Here is a 21,332-nt window from a genome sequence, read left to right as displayed (position 1 = left end):
TTAGCCGAGGGCGAAGCCCCATCAAATACAATCGTGGTCCTATGCTTCTAGAGCTCCCACATGCACAAGGATATGAGTGTGTTCGTGGGAAGCACGTTGTTTACTTTATTTTTCTTATAATGAACTGTCATTAATATCATCTTTCCATATAAAAAAGATCCAACCGCGAAAGAGTTTAACACCCGGCTACATCATAACTACATGACTTTTTAGATCTGTATGTAATACATGGAGATCACATAAGAAGTACTAGTTTATTTGAATTTAAAACATAACATGCACAATTTGAATTTAAGGACACATAAATAAAGTTCCCACAGATGCCGAATTTGAATACCCACACGGCCACACATACGGCTTTGACAACAAACAAGACCATGCAAAGATCTGGATAGGGAAACAACGGTTCAGCCGGGTAGTTGTATGTGGAGAGTTGCATGCAATCGCAGCCAGCTTCTTCTTAGCACTGATTCCCATGGTTTCCGCCATGTCAAGATCACCAAGGAGAATGCCATCTGGGAGAGCCCAGTCAAAATAAAATAGAAGGCTTGCAAGAGCAAGATTAATGTTCGCGATCCCAAACAACATCCCAGGGCAAATCCGCCGCCCGTAGCTGAATGGTATGAACTCAAAGTTGTTAGGATCATAATTCATCTTACTGCCCATAAATCTATCTGGGATGAATGCATCCAGTTCTTCCCAGTACTCAGGGTCCCTTGAGATCGCCCAAGCATTCACGAGAACAATGGCGCCCTTGGGAACGTCATAGTCGAGTATGTTACATTGCTGCTGGCATTCCCTTGGCAGTAGTAATGGCGTAGGTGCGTGCAACCGCAACGTCTCCTTGATGATACACTGCAAATAGCTTAGCTTGGCTAGACCCTCCTCGGTTACCTTTGTTTGTCCCGCAAAGGCACCCCTGACCTCGGCTTGTGCCCTAGACATCATGCTAGGGTTTTGCATCAACTCTATCATGGCCCACTGTAGCGTTGTTACTGGTGACTCGCTCCCGCCTACAAAAACATCCTGTGTTCTTTTCCCTGTTGGTGAAACTGTGGATTGATAGAAAAACTAGCGCCCCCACATGTACACACGTGTGTATGTATATATAGCATGGACTATCATGAGCAAATAACTTACTAGAATCACTGCTTTGATATTGTTCACGGCGAGGGGGGGCACAAGGTTGTCTTCTTGTTTGATCCTCAAGAGGGCATCCACCAGGTCTTCCTGGTGAACTTGCTTGGAGGATCTCCTCTCGAGACGATGATCTATGATATGCTCCAGGAAGGATAGCACGGAGTCTCAAAATACTGAAGCCCTGTGTAGTGTGCTGCTTAGAGTCCGCCCTAGCCTCGATGATGGGAACACGTTGGATAAGGTGTATCCACCTATCAGCTGCACCACCTCAGAGACATAATCGAGTAAGGTGTCGCTGTCATGGTCCTTGAGCCGGCAACCCATGGTGGAGTGCACCATCGTGTCTGCCCCGTAAATCATGAGCATGTTACTCAGATTCACAGTTAGTTGTGACTCTGATGCTGTTGTTGGATTTGAAGATTTCTCTTCTCTAGCCAGGAAGCTAAGGGGGAAGCTAGGGATTTCTGGAAGAACCTCCACACCCGGTTCATTCCTCTTTTTCCCAATATATACAATTTACATTTACATTTTAACCCCTCCCACTTTCCTATTTGCAACTAACTCCTCACAACACTCCCCCTCAAGATGGGGTGACAATGTCTAAGAGCCCTGATACGTCTCCAACATATCTATAATTTATGAAGCATTCATGCTATTTTATTATCTGTTTTGAATGATTACGTGCTTTATTATACACTTTTATATTACTTTTGGGACTAACCTACTAACCGGAGGCCCAACCCATATTGCTGTTTTATTGCCTGTTTCAGTATTTCGAAGAAAAGGAATATCAAACGGAGTCCAAACGGAATGAAACCTTCAGGAGCGTGATTTTTGGAAAGGATATGATCCGGGAGACTTGGAGTTCAAGCCAAGGAAGGTTCGAGGAAGCCAGGAGATAGGAGGGCACGCCCACCCCCCTGGGGTGCCCCCTGTCTCCTGGGCCCCTCGAGCACCCCCCCCCCCCCGACCGACTTCTTTCACCTATATAATCCCATATACCCTAAACACATCGATAACGAAGATAGATCGAGAGTTCCGCCTACGCAAGCCTATGTAGCCACCAAAAGTCAATCGGGACCCTATTCTGGCACCCTGCCGGAAGGGGGATCCCTCACCGGTGGCCATCTTCATCATCATCCCGACGATCTCCATGACGAGGAGGGAGTAGTTCACCCTCGGGGCTGAGGGTATGTACCAGTAGCCATGTGTTGGATCTCTCTTTCTCGTGTTCTCTCTCGTGTTCCCTCTATGGCACGATCTTGATGTATCGCGAGCTTTGCTATTATAGTTGGATCTTATGATATTTCTCCCCCTCTACTCTCTTGTAATGGATTGAGTTTTCCCTTTGAAGTTATCTTATCGGATTGAGTCTTTAAGGATTTGAGAACACTTGATGTATGTCTTGCCGTTCTTATCTGTGGTGACAATGGGATATTCATGTGATCCACTTGATGTATGTTTTGGTGATCAACTTGCGGGTTCCGTGACCTTGGGAATCTATGCATAGGGGTTGGCAAACATTTTCGTCTTGACTCTCCGGTAGAAACTTTGGGGCACTCTTTGAAGTACTTTGTGTTGGTTGAATAGATGAATCTGAGATTGTGTGATGCATATCATATAATCATGCCCACAGATACTTGAGGTGACAATGGAATATCTAGGCGACATTAGGGTTTTGGTTGATTTGTGTCTTAAGGTGTTATTCTAGTATGAACTCTTGAATAGATTGATCCGAAAGAATAACTTTGAGGTGGTTTCGCACCCTACCATAATCTCTTCGTTTGTTCTCCGCTATTAGCGGCTTTGGAGTGACTATTTGTTGCATGTTGAGGGATAGTTATGTGATCCAGTTATGTTATTATTGTTGAGAGAACTTGCACTAGTGAAAGTATGAACCTTAGGCCTTGTTTCCTACCATTGCAATACAGTTTAGGCTCACTTTTATCATTAGTTACCTTGCTGTTTTTATAATTTCAGATTAAAAATACCTTTATCTACCATCCATATTGCACTTGTATCACCATCTCTTCGCCGAACTAGTGCACCTATACAATTTACCATTGTATTGGGTGTGTTGGGGACACAAGAGACTCTTTGTTATTTGGTTGCAGGGTTGTTTGAGAGAAACCATCTTCATCCTACGCCTCCCACGGATTGATAAACCTTAGGTCATCCACTTGAGGGAAATTTGCTACTGTCCTACAAACCTCTGCACTTCGAGGCCCAACAATGTCTACAAGAAGAAGGTTGTGTAGTAGACATCAAGCCCCATCTTGAAACACAACTTAAGCAAGGATACAACACTCACACCCTTTGCTAATACATCAGCAAGTTGGTCTCCAGTTTTAACAAAACCTACTTGAAGTACTCCCTCATCAAGTTTATCCTTAGTAAAATGTCTATCAATTTCGATATATTTTGTTCTGTCATGCTGAACTGGATTGTTGACAATGTTGATTGCGGCTTGATTATCACAATGGAGCCTGAGTGTTCCTCCTTTATACAACCGAAGTTTAGTTAATAATAATCGAAGCCATAACAACTCACATAGCCCTGAAGCCATGGATCGCAGCTCTGCTTCTGCCGTGGATCTGGCGACAACACTTTGCTTCTTACTCCTCCAACTGACTAAATTTCCTCCCAAGAAGATGCAATAACCTGAAGTGGATCTCCTGTCATCCAAGCACCCAGCCCAATCAGCGTCTGTGTATCCCTCAACTTCTAGATGCCCATGGTTGGAAAGGAGAATTCCTTTTCAGGGACAACCCTTGAGATACCGCAGAATTCTATTTATTGCATCTAGATGACCTAATCGAGGGTCATGCATATATCTAATCACCAGGCTTACGACATATGCAATGTCTGGTCTAGTATGGGATAGATAAATTAAACATCCCACAAGTCTCTGGTATCCCCCTTATCAACGGGTTCTCCTAAATTGGTTGTAATATGAAGGTTTGGCTCAATTGGTGTGGCAGCTGGTTTACTTTCAGCATCCTAGTTTCAGCGAGACAACCAAGCACATATTTACTTTGAGAGAGATAGATACATTGAGCTCCATAAGCTACTTCTATTCCCAGGAAGAAGTGGAGGAATCCAAGGTCTTTGACTTCAAATGACTTCGCCAATATTTTCTTCAAGTTCTTTATCTCCACATCACCATTCCCTGTGATCAGAATGTCACCAACATATACGACAAATATGACCATTTTATTTTCGTGGTGCTTAAAGAAAAAGGTATGGTTAGCATTGCTTTGTCGAAAACCCAAAGTACAAATGTCCTTGCGAAACCTCCCAAACCAAGCCCTTGGTGACTGTTTAAGTCCATAAAGTTATTTCTTCAATCTACACACTTTGCGCATTGTCTCAGGCCCACTGAACCATGGTGGAATCTCCATATAAACTTCTTTCAAATCTCCATGAATAAATGCATTCTTCACATCTACTTGAAACAAGTTCCACTTGTTATTTGCTGCCAATGAGATTAAAGCCCTGATGGTGTTCATCTTTGCAACTAGGGCGAAGGTTTCATCATAATCCACTCCATATTCTGGCTATAACATTTTGCCACAAGTCTCGCCTTATATCTATCCACTTTCCCTTTGGGTGTATGTTTTATGATAAACACCCATTTGCAACCTACCACTTTCTTGTTACAAGGAAGTGGAGTAATTACCCATGTATTATTCTTGTCGAGAGAAGATATCTCCTGAAGCATTGTTTCCCTCCATTTTGGGTTTAATTTTGCCTCTTGCCAATCCCGTGGTATGGGTTCTACAGAATCCAGTGCTGCAATAAATGACATGTAAGAAGGACCAACAATGTCATAAGAGACATAGTTGGAGACATTATAAGGATCCAATTTAGAGGGCAATTTTCTGGCATTAGCTCGCGGTTGCTTTCTATAAGCTATTGGGACATCAAGGTCGTCATATTGAGAAGAGATGTTACCACTGTCCAAGGAAGGTGTAGTATCACTAGTTTGAACTTGAGTATTATCTTGTTGGTCAGCCTCCTCTTGCTCACCGTATTGCCCATAAGCCTCGGGCTCAGGTTCCAACACTTGGATCTGTTCCTCCTCAATACGATGTCTTCGTGTATACACCTGAATCTCCCTTTCCTCATTTGGTTTTGGCCACCAGTATGCTTCACTTAATGTATCATACTGTTGCTCAAGTCTTCGTTCTTGCTCTGCTCCCACTGGAATTACCCCAATTATCATCTTTCTCGATGATGCGTCACCTTCCTCTTCCTTATCCCCCTCGTCTCACAATCTGCATCTTAATTTTAGTTAGTAAACAAATTAGGGAAGACATCAGTTAAATCCGTCGGTTCACGATAGAATGGTTCATGCTCCCTAAATACCACATCCATACTCACAAACATTCTCCTTTCAGATGGACACCAACATTTTTATCCCTTCTGCCTACCAGAATACCCCATGAATACACACTTTAGCGCCTTTGGATCTAGCTTGCCAACAGATGGTCTATAATCCTCAGAAACAAACACACCCAAAGACCTTTGGTGGAAACACATATTTTGTTTCACCCGTTAGACACTCTAACAATGTTTTATAACCAAGTAACCTGGATGGCATTCTATTCATCAAGTAAGCAGTTGTCATTACAACTTCACCCCACAAAAAATTAGGAACATTCAAAGATATCATTATGCAACGAGTGATTTCCAGAAGGTGTCTATTCTTCCTTTCTGCCAAACCATTCTGCTCCGAAGTACCTAGACAAGTTGTGTGATGAATAATCCCAAAACTAGATAAGTACTCATCAAATTCCTTGTTCACATACTCTGTGCCATTATCAGTGCGAAATGTTTTCACACATGCATTGTATTGTGTTCTGATCATATTATGAAAAGCAACAAAGCATTCAAACACATCGCTCTTGTTCTTCAACACATAAACCCAAGTTACTCTAGTACAACAGTCAATAAAGGTAACAAACGAGCGATATCCATTTAAAGACGAAACTAGAGTAGGACCCCACACATCAGAATGTATAACTTGAAGTGGCATGTCACGTCTATTATCAGATGATGTATAGGAGCTACATGTTTGTTTACCATATTGACAAGTATCACATACTAGACTTCCCTGGTTAACTTTACTATAAAGAGCAAGATAAAGCCTACCAGGGGTGACAAAAGACATATGTCCTAGCCTGCGGTGGTGAAGAAGGAATTTGTCAAGTGGTGAAAGAGACATAGCAGCTGCAACCACATCTGGCACATTATTATCTAGATAATACAGCCCATCACGCATGATCCCCGTCCCAAGTCTTCTTCTAGTCCCAAGTTACTGAAACAAGCACCATGATGGAAACAAGATAGCAACACAATTAAGTTCATTTGTGATGCAACTGATGGATAGCGGATTTATTGGGAATGAGGGAACATGCAAAACAGATGACAAAGACATATCAGTGCTACACATAATTATCCCTGATCTCATAATGGTTTGGGAGGAGCCATCAGCTAATTTAATGGGTTGCTTATTTAAATCAGGAGTATAGTTAATAAAATTTCTGTAGGAACCAGCCATATGTCTAGATGCACCTGAATCTAATAACCATGGTGCATCAATGGACTTATCTATCACAGTGTGAGAGTTGTTACCACCAAAATTTGCTAAGGCCGCAGAGGTAGGCGCTTCAACAGTTGGCTTGTCACCTAGAGAAAGCCCCTTGAATTGAGACCACTTCTCCCAATCCTCAGCAGTCATCTCAACACTCATAGTTTGGGTGGTATTTTCAGTGATTACCGACGTGTTTGCTTTAGCAGCAGGGCGTGTACCTCGCCCACGATCGCCTCGTCCTTCAAGCCCACGGCCATGTCCTCTTCCATGCCAGTCCATCCCTCTTCCTCTGCCGCCTCCCATTAACCCAGGGCATGAAAACTTCAAATGTTCTGGCTGACCGCACTCGAAGCATTTCTTGTCAGCTGCATTTGATCCCGAATTTGATAATTTTCACCCTCTGCTGCATAGAGTGTTGATCGCCGCTGCATGATACCTTGCATCACTGACCCTGATGCCTCTAATTTCAACCTGGTTTCCTCACTAATGATAGCTGATATTGCTTGCTCCAGTGTAGGAAGCTTTCCGCTACCTTATAGTGCAGCCCTCCTGTTTTCATACTTAGAATGAAGTCCATTTAGGAAGTCCCTCACACGTCTCTTTTCTGTCCACTTGTTAAATTTCTCCATACACTTGCCACACTCCATATCAGTTGGATCAAAGTAATCAATCTCACTCCACAATCTCTTCAACTCAGACACATAATATACAACTGATTTGTCACCCTGACTCAACCCTTGCAGCTCCTTCTGAATTTTACAAGCTAGCATCTCATTACCAACTCTAGAATATGTACCTTTCAGTAGCCGACAAATTTTTGACGCCTCCTTAATCTTTTCCACCTGCTTAGCAATTTGAGGTGAGACTGAACTCAGCAGCCATGCATGCTCTCACCAATGCATTGGTCATCTTTCACTTCTGGCCTTCCTTGGAGTTCTTGTCAACTGGTTTTTCAATTACCCCCTGTATATAGCCCTTTAGGCTTCTTGAGACAAGAATTGTGTCTGCATGCTCTTCCCAACTTGCATAGGTTTCAGACCCATCTAACTTCATGAGTGTCATTTGCAATGGATGAACCTCCTCCTTGACCTCTGCTTATGGTTTTGAACTCCCTCCTTGCTTGCTCATAGCCTCGAACAACAATCTATATTTCTCATCCCTGGCTTGCAACACCGCTGCAAGCTCCCCTACTGTGACTCCTGATGGAGCGGCATCCTTGTCACCCATTGTTGCAAACCTGTCCTTGGTGTGCTGTTCTGACCTGGTCTTAAGCAGCCCAAAAATCCTCTTGCTTCAGGATCAAGCACACTTGTGACCTTTGGTGCTTCTTTCTTTGTTGCAACACAACAGTAGCTCCTGCCTCCTCCTGGACACGAATCTTGCCCAGCAACACCACACAACCACCTCCAGGGAGCACTCTCCTACACCTCTACTTGGCGCCTCCAGCCTGCTTCCACACCTACAGTTCTGCTCGCCTCCAAATCAGTGGCTCTCCACCAACTGCTGCCCTAGCCGTACATAACCCGTGCGCTGGCTCTCTCTACCGGTGCTACCCTTGCCGAGGCTTCCAATTTCGAGCAGCCTGCACAAGGCTACAAGCAAGATCACCACTCCCATGTTGCACAACCACCAGCTTCAACTCCAACCCACTTCACCGGCTCACACCCTGGCCGTAGCTCCTTCTATTCGCTCCAGTCCACCACCAGAAGCACTCCTCTTCTCTCCTCGACCACAGCAAGGAGCGCCACCGTTTCCTTGACCGCTAGTGGCGGCTACAACACCTGCTTTGATACCATGTTGTTGGATTTGAAGATTTCTCTTCTCTAGCCAGGAAGATAAGGGGGAAGCTGGGGATTTCTGGAAGAACCTCCACACCCAGTTCATTCCTCTTTGTCCCAGTATATACAATTTACGTTTACATTTTAACCACTCTCACTTTCCTATATGCAACTAACTCCTCACAACAGATGGATATGAGATGGATTGAATGAACCTAATCACCTCCTCCTCATGGGTGGGCCGGAAAGCTTTGACGTGCTTGGCGTTCAGTAGCTCGAGGACGCAAATCTTGCCGAGTTGCCGCCAGTGGGCACCATACAGGGAGAACGTGATCCCCGTGCCATGCTCGTTCAACACCTTGGCCTTTGAGCTCAGTGGCCTTGTGCGGAATATGTGGTCGTGTGTCTTCATGATCGCCTTGGCAGCTTCAGCGCTGGAGGCGACGATCACTGGAACCTTACCGAGCTTGAGGAGCATAAGGAGCCCATGGCATCGAGAGAGGTCCCGTAAGGCACGGTGTGGGAGGGCTCCAAAAAGATGGTGGAGGTGGCCAATTACAGGAACCTTCCATGGGCCCGGAGGGATCCGTAGCCGGCGGTCGTCGGAGCAAAGGAAAGCTCTCAAGGAGCGAAGGATATACAGAAGTGGAAGAAGAGCTAGCAGATAGATGTACGCCTCCATGATTGGGCAGTACATATCAGTGTGGTGGATATGTGATCAATACTAGAATATGAGTGGGTTTCTGGATGAACTCAAGTAAACACAGTTTATATAGGCTACATTGTCACTTGTTCGTTTTATGTTCTAGCTGCAGGTTGCTTGTTCCTTGGTCGATGCCAGTACTTCTTTTATCCCACGCGTATTTTCAGGGCAAACAGAAAAATCAAAGTTAACTTATGTGATCTCGTACCGATTTGATGGATGCATGCGATCATGTGGTACATCTAATCATGCGATCATGGAGTAGTACTTATAGTGTGCTGCAGGAGCAGAATTAAATACGATGGCATAGTACTCCCTCTGATTGTGATTCTCGAGGATTGATCAGAATTTTTACGGGAGACATTGTTGCTTGTTTGTTTTATGTTCCAATGCCTCCTGCTACTTTGTGTCCAAGGTATTTTTCGTCAAACCCATGTGTAAATGTAACCTTGACTTGCTGCTCACTTCGATCCACAAATAAGTGACATATGCACATTAACACAATGTGGAAATGTAACCTTAACCATTAGCTTCCTTGAATATATGTATAAAACTCAAGAAAGTGTTATATTCAAGAATATTTTTTGAGATAAATATATGCATATGATTTTAAGTTTCTAATACAACTATTTTTCAAAAAATGACACAATAATTTAAAGGGAAAAGCTTGAGTTCAATTGGCTGATCAACACACGAAATCAGCCTGGTGCGATGTTGTCAGATCAAATGTTGATCACACCATATGCGGCATGCCACGTGTTGGGTCCCACCTCTCTCTGGAAAGATCGTCATGGATCAACTCATCCTTGTCCACACGCCACAACTCCGCTTCCCATACCAACTCCTTGTACCACACACACTCTCTCCACACATCTCCACCGCACCTCCTCGGCCTTGCTCAATCGCGCGCAGTCGCACAAGCTCCCAGCGGCGGCACCGCCTTTGATGCTTCCTAGGCTTGCTCCCCTGTGCACATCCACGCCGCTTGGCCCCGACCACAACATTGTCGGTGCTTTAAAGATTGTCGATCTGATGTTGCAAGGGGGGCAACACAGAGTGAGACGGACGATGACAGTTGGGTGCGATGGAGCCCGATGTTGCATAGCTAGCTGTCGCCAATGCGTTGTTGCAAGCTGGCGGTCGGCACCGGTGCTTCAAGAACAACGCAGACCCTCAAACAAACCGGCTGTTTGAAGAAATGTTTCAAAGAGGCTTGGAGGAAGAGCGTCATCAGAAAGAGAGGATGGAGCGGAAGTAACGCGAGGAGGAGAGGGCACGCCAAGCGAAGCTTGCTCGTGAGGAGGAGAGGGCAAGAAAGCTAGCTTGCAAGGCACAAGAGGAGGATGAGGCACGTGACAAGAATGGAAAATGGCCCTGTATGACTCAGTAAAGCCTTCGCTTCGGTGGACTCGTCATGTCACCGGATGAAGCCATGCCAAATTTATCATGAACTACATAGGGTCAACCCTACCGCCAGGTTGCTCGTTTTTCTCATCACAGTAGCTTGCCCCCCCTACCGCCATGGTCCCTGGCGGTAGGTGTCGGTGTCAAAACCGGCGGATCTCGGGTAGGGGGTCCCAAACTGTGCGTCTAAGGCTAATGGTAACAGGAGACTGGGGACACGATGTTTACCCAGGTTCGGGCCCTCTCGATGGAGGTAATACCCTACTTCCTGCTTGATTGATCTTGATGATATGAGTATTACAAGAGTTGATCTACCACGAGATCGTAGTGGCTAAACCCTAGAAGCTAGCCTATGATTATGATTGTTCTTGTCCTACGGACTAAACCCTCCGGTTTATATAAACACTAGAGGGGGCTAGGGTTACATAGAGTCGGTTACAGAGAAGGAGATCTATTATGCGAATCGCCAAGCTTGCCCTCCATGCAAAGGAGAGTCCCATCCGGACATGGGACGAAGTCTTCAATCTTGTATCTTCATAGTCCAACAGTGCGGCCAAAGTATATAGGCCAGCTATCCGGATACCCCCTTATCCAGGACTCCCTCAGTAGCCCTGAACCAGGCTTCAATGATGATGAGTCCGGTGCACAGATTGTCTTCGTCATTGCAAGGCGGGTTCCATCTCCGAATACTCCATAGAAGATTGTGAACACACGGATCGTGTTCGGCTCTACAAAATAATTTCCGCGCACCACCGTAGAGAGCATAATACTTTATAAATCCAATCTGCTGACAATTTTTCGCAGCATGTTCTCACGCCGCGGCCCGATTTAATACGAACCGTTTTTCTCAGCCTACCACGATACACACAGCAGGGCGGTTTTATTGGCATGTCTTGTCGAAGTAGAGATCGTGTCCCCCTTAATACGGGATTCTCATCAATACGGGTGCGGGTAACCCCACCACGCCCGTTGGTATGGCTCCATGTTTTTAGGCAAGTCCCAAACGGCTACGCCAAGGACGCTTGATATTCACCCCCTTTATAGAGGGGTCGAGGCCTATCCCTCTATCTCCACACCTGCGCCTTCCCACACTTCGAGGTCCAACACCCAAAGCTCAAGCTTAAGCACCTCAGATCTTCAATCATGTTGGGATCCGACCTTCAAGGCCGGTGGATGGCCTCCTCTGTCATAGAGGAGGACATTGTGAAGCTTAGAGAGGCCGGGTATCTGACCGCCGACGTCAAGCATAGGCTTCCTGTTCTAGGGCAGGTCATCCCTACTCCCGAACCCAACGAGAGCGTTGTATTTGTTTCCCACTTCCTCTGGGGCTTAGGCTTTAGTCTTGATCCCTTCGTAAGAGGGCTCATGTTCTACTACGGGCTAGATTTTCACGATCTGGCTCTGGATTTCATCCTTCACATCCCGTTGTTTATCGTCGTTTGCGAAGCCTTCCTCCATATCACCCCACACTTCGGCTTATGGCTCAAGACCTTCAATGTGAAGTCGAAGGTGATCGAGGGGCGATACGCGGAGTGCGGAGGCGCTGCAATAAGCAGAAACGCCGATGCCCCATGGCCCTAAGGTTCCTTCCCGGAGGTGTCCGATCTATGGCAACGGAGGTGGTTCTACGTCACAGCTCCCTGAGGCACAAAGTGGGCGGCCGCCCCTGCCTTCCGCTCGGGCCCTCCGCCTCAACTGGCGTCGTGGGCCAACGTGGGGATGGACTGGGGGCCTGCAAACGATGTACCGACATTGCAGAGCCGCATTCGGGAGCTTCTTGAGAGGGATATTAGTCTTGTCAAAATAATCCAGGTAATGCTAGTTCGGCGGGCCCTGCCGTGCAAACGTCGACCTCTCCGGATGTGGGAGTTACATCCAGAAGGTCCATGAACCATTCAGCACTTCTTCGGCATGACACTTGAAGGAATGTATATGTTGTTCTTCGGACCACGAATAAAGTGTTCGGACACCACCGAGGATGCGGGCCTGAGCTGCAACCGCCCAGATACCCAAGTAACCCTGTAACCGAACACTTCGTTTATATTTATCATAACATTGTTCTGAAAAACTGTCCGCGGCTAGGATTGGCTCAGCAAGGCGGAGAGAATCAGGTGTCCGGCCCCGCTTCCCGAAGGCTCGCCAGATCCGGCAATAGCTAGGATGCTTAAATGGGCGCTAAGTCAAGTGCCATCGTGGAAAGATGAAGGGAGGAGTGGAGAAGCCAAGAGTGAGCTTCACACATTGTACATCTGAACCGGGGGAATTAATGTTTCCATGAAGGAGGACAATCGGGGAGGCAAATCTAAGGTTTTCTCCCCCCGCGGGAAGAAGAGGGCCGCCTCTGAAGACTTGGAAACAAAGGCGTCTAAACAAGGGAAGAAAACTTCACCAGGGGGCCCTGCCCCAAAGGGCGTCCTTACCGCACCATGCCCGCAAACGGGCCAGCCCTCTAGCTGTAAGTTAATAAACAAGAAGCTTATTGCTTTTTCCTCTGCGAGTAATAACCAGGATCTATTTTTTGCAGTCCGGCTAGTAGCTTGTCTCAACAGGGTTCGTCTTCGGGGGATCTTCTTCCGGAGATGACGGAGAGTGAAACCCCACCTACCTCTCCGCCCCATGGGGCAGGCGACCCTGAGGTGTCGTCACGGAGGAGTCCAGATCCACTGAGGCCAGAAGCTAACACTTCGTCCGCCCCGAGCCCGACGCGTTCGGCTCCCATGGAGGGCAATGAGAAGGGTCCGAGAGAGTCCGGTGCCCGGCCAAACACACTCACGGGCCTCTTGGAGCAAGCTGCTCTCCCGGAAGTTCACCGTACACTAATGGGTACGGTGTTGGAGAAAATTTCCTCCGCCACAAGCGGGTTAAATGAAGCTTTTGGAAGCTTGCTCAAAGGCTTTGAGGTACGCAACAAAACACGTAATTTTTGGTTGCACCACACGCGATAGATGTGCTCTATATATATAGTAGCCCCTGAGACTCTGGTTGCCAGCCCTAGGCGGCAAATGGAGGATCACACTCCGAGGTAATGATCGCACTGTATTTATGCGCAGGTTGCTAAGGGTCCGGCGGTAGACCGGACCGCTAATTCGCCGAACTGAGGCGACAGATTGATGTGGTGGACGCCGACATCACACTTGTAAACAAGCGATTCGACGAGTCATAGAGTATGCGCTCGTATTTCCTTATTTTTTAGGAAATTTTAAGAAGATTGGAATATTAATATGATATGATGTGGCTGCAGGCGGAGCTACTGCCATTGAGGCCCTGAGGGCAGAACTTGTCCTAGCCAAGGAACAAGCCCGGGCTAGCAATGCGGCTGCCCTAAAGGCAGCCGAAGACTTGAGAGCCGAATAGGCTGCTCATCGCCGAAGTGAAGAAAAGATAACCGAAATGGCTATGGAGCTGAGGGACGCCGCCGGACGGTATGGGCTTCTCGAGAAGGAGAATCAGGCAAATGCGGCTGATCTGAAGAAGGCCTTGGATGCGGCCAAGAAAACACGCTCAGAGATTAGAGCTGCGCGGGAGGAGCTTTGATAGGCCGGGGAAATCGCAGCTGGAAGCCCCTATTTGTTGCGGATGAAGTTTGGAGACCCCAAGTATGCTCCTCTGGATCAGCTTATCAGCGATGCTGACGCGTATGCGGATCTGGCAAAAAGCGTGGCTGATGCGACCAAGTTCTACAAGGATCAAAAAGATAATGACATAGAGAGGTTGTTCTGCTCACAATTTAATGCTCCGACGCATCTGCTACCATTGAGTAAGAGGATGGCTGCCATGGCCGAGCTCCACAGGTTGTCCGATCTTGCCATGAGGTCGGTAGTAGACCATCTATGGCCAAAGGGACCAAGACTGGGCAGTTATTTTGGTGTAGTGCAACAATTCCTTGGCGATGTATCGAGAATCGATTCCATGAGGAGGCTAGCTTTCATAGAGGGTGCACGTATGGCTCTTGCCCGTGTCAAGACGTATTGGGTGGATATGGAGGCCACCAGCATTGCAACCCAGAGTCCGGCAGGAAGCCAGGACCCAGCCGAGCACTATTTTGAGTAGGTCATAGAAGGTGCCCATATAATAGAGGCACAGTGCTCAAAGGATGTCATGTTTGAGTGACAAGTCGACTAATTGTAAACAATTATGTGTTAATTATAGAGGTTGTTTTTATAATTTTGCCTGAAAGTGCTATAATGCCTCCTGTGCAGCCGTTTATGTATGCATATAACATGAAAGTTAGCAGTCGTTGGCTTTAGCCCCCACACATATAATGCGGGGGTGTTTGAAAAAATATGCGTAATCACACTTGATCCAACATCTTGGTCCATTAAGGAGGTGATCGCATGTCAAACCAGGCAACCGGACTATATAGCTGTAACACTTTCACTTAGCCATAGGAGTTGAAAGGTGGGGCTACTATGTAGCCCCTGGTACTTCCGCGTGCATCCGGATATGGTGCGCGTATGTACATGACCGGGAAACCGGTCCTTCGTTGATGCGGAGGAATCCTATAGATTCTGATGAGTCTTCGAGTGGTTGACCAGTCTCTCGCTATATCATGACAGTCAGTTTTTGGCTTTCTCTACTGAGGTGCTCATCCTGAATAACCAGGGCACAATCATAGTAGTTCTCCTTTGGCCGCCTTAGCCAATAGAACGGAATGTAAGGCAGCAAACCCAGGAGCCAGGCAAACCCAACATTTGACCAAAGACATGATTCGGAGCTGATGCATATAAGGCCAAACTCGCGACGCCGAACACTCCCAAAGGTATTCGGACTTTATAACATATATTGGGCTGAGCAACGCCCTTGACCCTATATTTCCAGGTACGTGCATTGATTTATCATGGTGAAATGCCTATAACGCCAGTATCCCCTGTGGGTGTATTCAATACCCATGGGATGTGAAGCAACAAAAGACAGTAAAGAAGGTTTACACAGGGGCTTAATCTAAAGAGAAACCTTTGAGCGGGGCCCTGCTGCACGTCTGCGCCTTTGTCTCCGTTGTGCCGTATCCTGGAAGGGTGTCGCACAAATAGTGTCTGTAAGAACGAAAACTCGTGTAAAAGAGTAAGTGTGCGGGAAGTTAGTTATTCTCAATGGATGTTAGAAATATGAGATATTGGCCATTGATAAGGCAAGCCGAATTGTGGGCATTATTACATGTTTACAGCCCCTAGTACCATTTATGGGGGTATATGTATAGCACTCAGCTCAGGTTTATCCGGGCTATTGTTGACGATGGTGCACTGGACTCGTCTAATCGTGTACGTGGTCTTGACGACCGATCATGTGTTCTGGTGGGAGAGGCCGCTTAGTGTCCGGCTACAGGAGCCGCCGCATACTGCTCTGTGTTTCCACTAACAGTTATGATGCCACATGGACCCGCATCTTGAGTTTGAGGCAGGCGTAGTTCGGTACTGCATTAAAGCAAGTGAAGGCCGTTCTTCCGAGTAATGCATGATAACCACTGCTGAAGGGAGCGATATCGAAGAGTAATTCCTCGCTTCTGAAGTTGTCGGGAGAACCGAATGTTACTTCTAATATGAGGGAGCCCGAGCAGCGGGCCTCAACGCCTGCTATTACTCCGTTAAAGGTGGTGTTACTTTGGCTTATTCTGGATTGGTCTATCCCCATCTTGCGGATGGTGTCCTGATATATCAGATTAGGACTACTACCGTCGTCCATTAGGACTCGAGTGAGATGGTATCCATGAATTATTGGGTCGAGCACCAAGGCAGCCGATCTTCCGTGCCGGCTACTGGCCGCGTGGTCCCTGTGATCAAAAGTGATCGGGCAGGCCGCCCAGGGGTTGAATTTGGGGGCAACGAACTCTATGTGAGTTGCGTGGACCATGTTTACTGTTTTGACTTCTGGTGGGAATTTTTTCTGTCCCCCAGTGTTCGGCTAGCGAGGCTCATCCTCGTCTTCACTTGGCGTTTCCCTTCCCTTGTGTTTGGCGTTTAACTTGCCGGCCTGCTTGAAAATCCAACATTCTCTGTGGGTATGATTTGCAGATTTTTCGGGTGTGCCATGGATTTGGCACAATCTGTCCATGACTTTATTCAGACCGGATGGTCCCTCTTTGCTGCCTTTAAATGGCTTTTTTCTTTGACCGGGTCGCGAGCCCCTGAATCCGGCATTGACGGTTGTGTTGTCTGGACTTTCTTAATTGTTCCGACGCTTGTTCTTATTGTGTCGTGGCTTCCTGTTGCCATCTCGAATTTCGGATGTGCCTGGGTCACTGGTGCCTCTATGGGCCAACCAGCTGTCTTCGCCCGCGCAAAAGCGGGTCATAAGGCTTGTTAAGGCCGCCATCGTCCTTGGCTTTTCTTGGCCGAGGTGTCTAGCAAGCCACTCGTCCCGGATACTATGCTTGAAGGCCGCTAAGGCTTCGGCATCCGGACAGTCAACAATTTGATTCTTCTTAGTGAGAAATCTGTTCCAAAGCTTACGGGCTGACTCTCTGGGCTGTTGTACTATGTGACTTAAATCGTCTACATCCGGAGGTCGGATATAGGTCCCTTGAAAATTGGCCCTGAAAGCATTCTCAAGTTCCTCCCAACTTCCAATTGATTTTTCGGGGAGGCTTTTCAACCAATGTCGAGCTGGTCCTTTCAACTTGAGGGGAAGGTATTTGATGGCGTGGAGGTCGTCCCCACCAGCCATGTGTATGTGAAGGATAAAATCCTCAATCCAGACCCCAGGGTCTGTCGTTCCGTCGTATGCCTCTATGTTCACGGGTTTGAATCCCTATGGAAATTCGTGATCCAGCACCTCGTCGGTGAAACACAGGGGGTGCACAGCTCCTATGTACCTGGACATGTCGTGGCATGCTGTCGACGGTTGTTGTGTCCGGGTTTGATTCCGAACTAGTATTTGATCAGTATGATCATTTTGGTGACCATAATCTTGTGCCGGAATGCGCCCTCTAGATCCATAGATGGACCTAGTCGCACCAGCCTTTTTGTCCAAGAGCTTATGTAAATCGTGGGCTGGCTTGTGTGCGGCACAGGTGGTTGCTCTATCGTGGCCATGAGGTGGTCGGTCAGGTTGATCGGTCGTGTTATTCTTTGGCAGAATGGGCTCTATGGCTTCATTGTCAAATTCGGGCAGTAGCTTGCGCTTTGGGTAGCTCTTTGTGTGGCGATCGTCGCCATATGTTTCTTCAGTGTCTAGCACTTTCTTCCATCTTTGGTTGAGCGTGTCCTGCGCAGTGTTAAGCCTTTGCTTCTGCTTTTTTAAGCTCCTCGCTATGGTGATAAGCCTTCTGTAGAGGTTATCTTGTTCCAAACGTTTTTCCGGGATGATGAATGCATCGTCAATCGGACTGTCCTCCTCTCCGGAGGCAGTTTGATGAGTTTGGCCCTCGGGATCGCTGTGATCGGGCGTCAGCTCCGGGCTGTGTTTGTCATGACCCGGCTTATCCTGCGCTGGGTCCATATGGTCACTGTTGTCTTTGGAGTCAACCGGAGTGTCATTTTTCTTTGCGTTGTTATCGCTATTTTTACTGTGACAGGACTTAGAGCGGCGCCTGCGCCATCGTTTTGGCTTTTATCCAGGGGGTTTTCCTCCGTTTTATCCTTCTTGTCGCCGCTGTCCTGCTTAGGTGTGTCCACCATGTAAATGTCATATGAGGAAGTGGCAGTCCAATGCCCTGTGGGCGGTGGTTCCAAATCGTCCCCTACATCGACGTCCATACCGTCGATGTTGTCGGAGTCAAAGTCAAGCATGTCTGTTAGGTCATCGATAGTGGCTATGAGGTGGGTGGTGGGTGGGTAACGAATTTCTTCGTTGCCTGCTTCTCACTCGAGCCGGATATAGTTCGGCCAGGAGTCTCCTGACAGAGAAAGAGACCTTAATGAATCTAGCACATCGCCAAAGGGGGAGTGCTGAAAGATATCCGCGATGGTGAACTCCATTACTGGGGCCCACTCGGACTCGATGGGCCCGGGCCCACGCGGTTTGGAACCCACGCCCGAACACAAGTCCGGGGACCCGGTGATGCTGATTCCCTTAACGGCGGAATCTGTGTTCGGCTCTACCGCTGAAGAGTATACGGCTTCCATGGCGGGGTCCATCCACCCATCTTCGGACGACACGGTCTGTCCCGGATTTAGGTCCGGAGCAGCTGCGGGGGCGATATCCCGAATACTGTCCGACAGCAGATTTAAGTCGTGCTCGTCGTGACTGTTCGGCGCTCCTGATGCAGGCCCGAATCCGTCGAACATTAAGTCTCCATGGATATCGGCCATGTAGTTCAAATTTCCGAACCTGGCATGATGGCCAGGGGCGTAGCTGTCGATCTGCTCCAGATGGCCAAGCGAATTGGCCCGCAGTGCGAAGCCGCCGAACACGAAAATCTGCCCGGGGAGAAAAGTCTCACCCTGGACTATGTTGTTGAAGATTGAAGGAGCCATCAAACCTTATAGTGACGACACAGAGGAACTCTCAATGAAAGCACCAATGTCGGTGTCAAAACCGGCGGATCTCAAGTAGGGGGTCCTGAACTGTGCGTCTAAGGCTGATGGTAACAGGAGACTGGGGACACGATGTTTACCCAGGTTCGAGCCCTCTCGATGGAGGTAATACCCTACTTCCTGCTTGATTGATCTTGATGATATGAGTATTACAAGAGTTGATCTACCACGAGATCATAGAGGCTAAACCCTAGAAGCTAGCCTATGATTATGATTGTTTGTCCTACGGACAAAACCCTCCGGTTTATATAGACACCGGAGGGGGCTAGGGTTACACAGAGTCGGTTACAGAGAAGGAGATCTAATATCCGAATCACCAAGCTTGCCCTCCATGCAAAGGAGAGTCCCATCCGGATACGGGACGAAGTCTTCAATCTTGTATCTTCATAGTGCAACAGTCCGGCCAAAGTATATAGTCCGGCTGTCCGAATACCCCCTTATCCAGGACTCCCTCAGTAGGATCCCGCGACCTACCGTCAGAGGCTATGGCGGTAGGGTTTGAATCCTCTCCTCCCCTCTGTTCTGCCCCTTCTGTCGAATGTTAGAATAATAACCTACTTCTATCCACTTCTACCAAATATTAGAATGATCATCTCGCAAACACGTACATAACTCAACTCAACATAGTTCATTACATCCACGAATAACACATGTTCAAACTAATTAAAGCATGGCCCGGTTTGGATGACTTTGGTTGAAACTAATAGCTCAAGCTCAACGACACATTTTCTAAACAGGTAACATATTTCTCATACTTATCAGACATTCAATTTGTTCGTCACGCGCTTGATTATGCTTCCGTTGAAAGTTGGTGGATCCTGCCCAATGACCCAACACACCATTCGCTTCACGGAACTAGGCCCATGCAGCAGGGCGGGCGGGATTCTTTGACACGTCTTGTTTGATTGCCCATCCTATGACCTGTCCGGATTTCCTCAAGTCCATCTCACAGAATTCTTCTTTGCTTGTAGTAAACGCAATCTCAATTGCCAAAGCGTGTCTGCAAGCATATTCCCGGTCCTGCAGCTCATCAAGCATCCTCCTTTTTTCCTTCACAAGCTTTTGGAAAGCTTTTTTCTCCTTAGCATCAAAATGTTCCTCGATAAAGTGATACTTGTTGAAATCCTTCATGGCCGCATTTGCATCATCACAACTCTTCAACCATGCTTCACATTCCCTCTTCAAGCAACGGTGTCGCTCCGACATGAGCTTCTCACATGCTTGTTGGGGAATGTAGCAGAAATTCAAAATTTTCTATGCATCACCAAGATCAATCTATGGAGATACTAGCAACGAGAGAGAGGGGAGTGCATCTTCATACCCTTGAAGATCGCGATGCGGAAGCATTACAAGAACGCGGTCGGTGGAGTCGTTCACGAAGTGATTCAGATTGCGGCCGAATCTGATCTAAGCACTGAAGAATGGTGCCTCCGCGTTCAACACACGCGCAGCCTGGTGACTTCTCGCATGCCTTGATCCAGCAAGGAGAGAGGGAGAGGTTGGGGAAGACTCCGTCCAGCAGCAGCACAACGGCGTCGTGGTGATGGAGGAGCGTGGCACTCCAGCAGGGCACTGCGAGAGACGAGGAGGGAGAGGGGTAGGGCTGCGCCAGGAGAGAGGGAAACTCATGTTCTTGGAAGCCCCAACACCCCCACTATATATAGGGGAAGGGGAGAGGGGGCCGGCCCCCTCCAGATCCCATCTAGAGGGGAGGGGCGGCGGCCAGGAGGGGACGCTTGCCCCCCAAGCAAGGTGGATGCGCCCCCCTCCCCTAGGGTTTTCAACCCTAGGCGCCTTGGGCCCTTGGGGAGGGGCGCACCAGCCCACTAGGGGCTGGTTCCCTCCCATATTCAGCCCATTAAGCCCCCCGGGGCAGGTGGCCCCACCCGGTGGACCTCTGGACACCTTTCGGTGGTCCCGGTACAATACCGATAACCCCTGAAACTATTCCAGTGACTGAAACTGGACTTCCCATATATAAATCTTTACCTCCGGACCATTCCGGAACTCCTCGTGACATTCAGGATCTCATCCGGGACTCCGAACAACATTCGGTAACCACATACAAACTTCCTTTATAACCCTAGCGTCATCGAACCTTAAGTGTGTAGACCCTATGGGTTCGAGAATCATGCAGACATGACCGAGACACCTCTCCGGCCAATAACCAACAGCGGGATCTGGATACCCATGTTGGCTCCCACATGTTCCATGATGATCTCATCGGATGAACCACGATG

At 47.8% G+C, this 21,332-nt stretch overlaps 1 pseudogene; it reads right to left on the bottom strand.

Moving 5' to 3' along the window:
* Positions 1-407: 407 nt before the first annotated feature.
* On the bottom strand, positions 408-9,196 carry LOC123039405 (desmethyl-deoxy-podophyllotoxin synthase-like; annotated as a pseudogene).
* Positions 9,197-21,332: the final 12,136 nt, after the last annotated feature.

This window comes from Triticum aestivum, chromosome 2B, assembly GCF_018294505.1.
Source record: "Triticum aestivum cultivar Chinese Spring chromosome 2B, IWGSC CS RefSeq v2.1, whole genome shotgun sequence".
NCBI classification, from domain to species: Eukaryota; Viridiplantae; Streptophyta; class Magnoliopsida; order Poales; family Poaceae; genus Triticum; species Triticum aestivum.
This window is presented reverse-complemented; position numbering and strand designations above follow the sequence as displayed.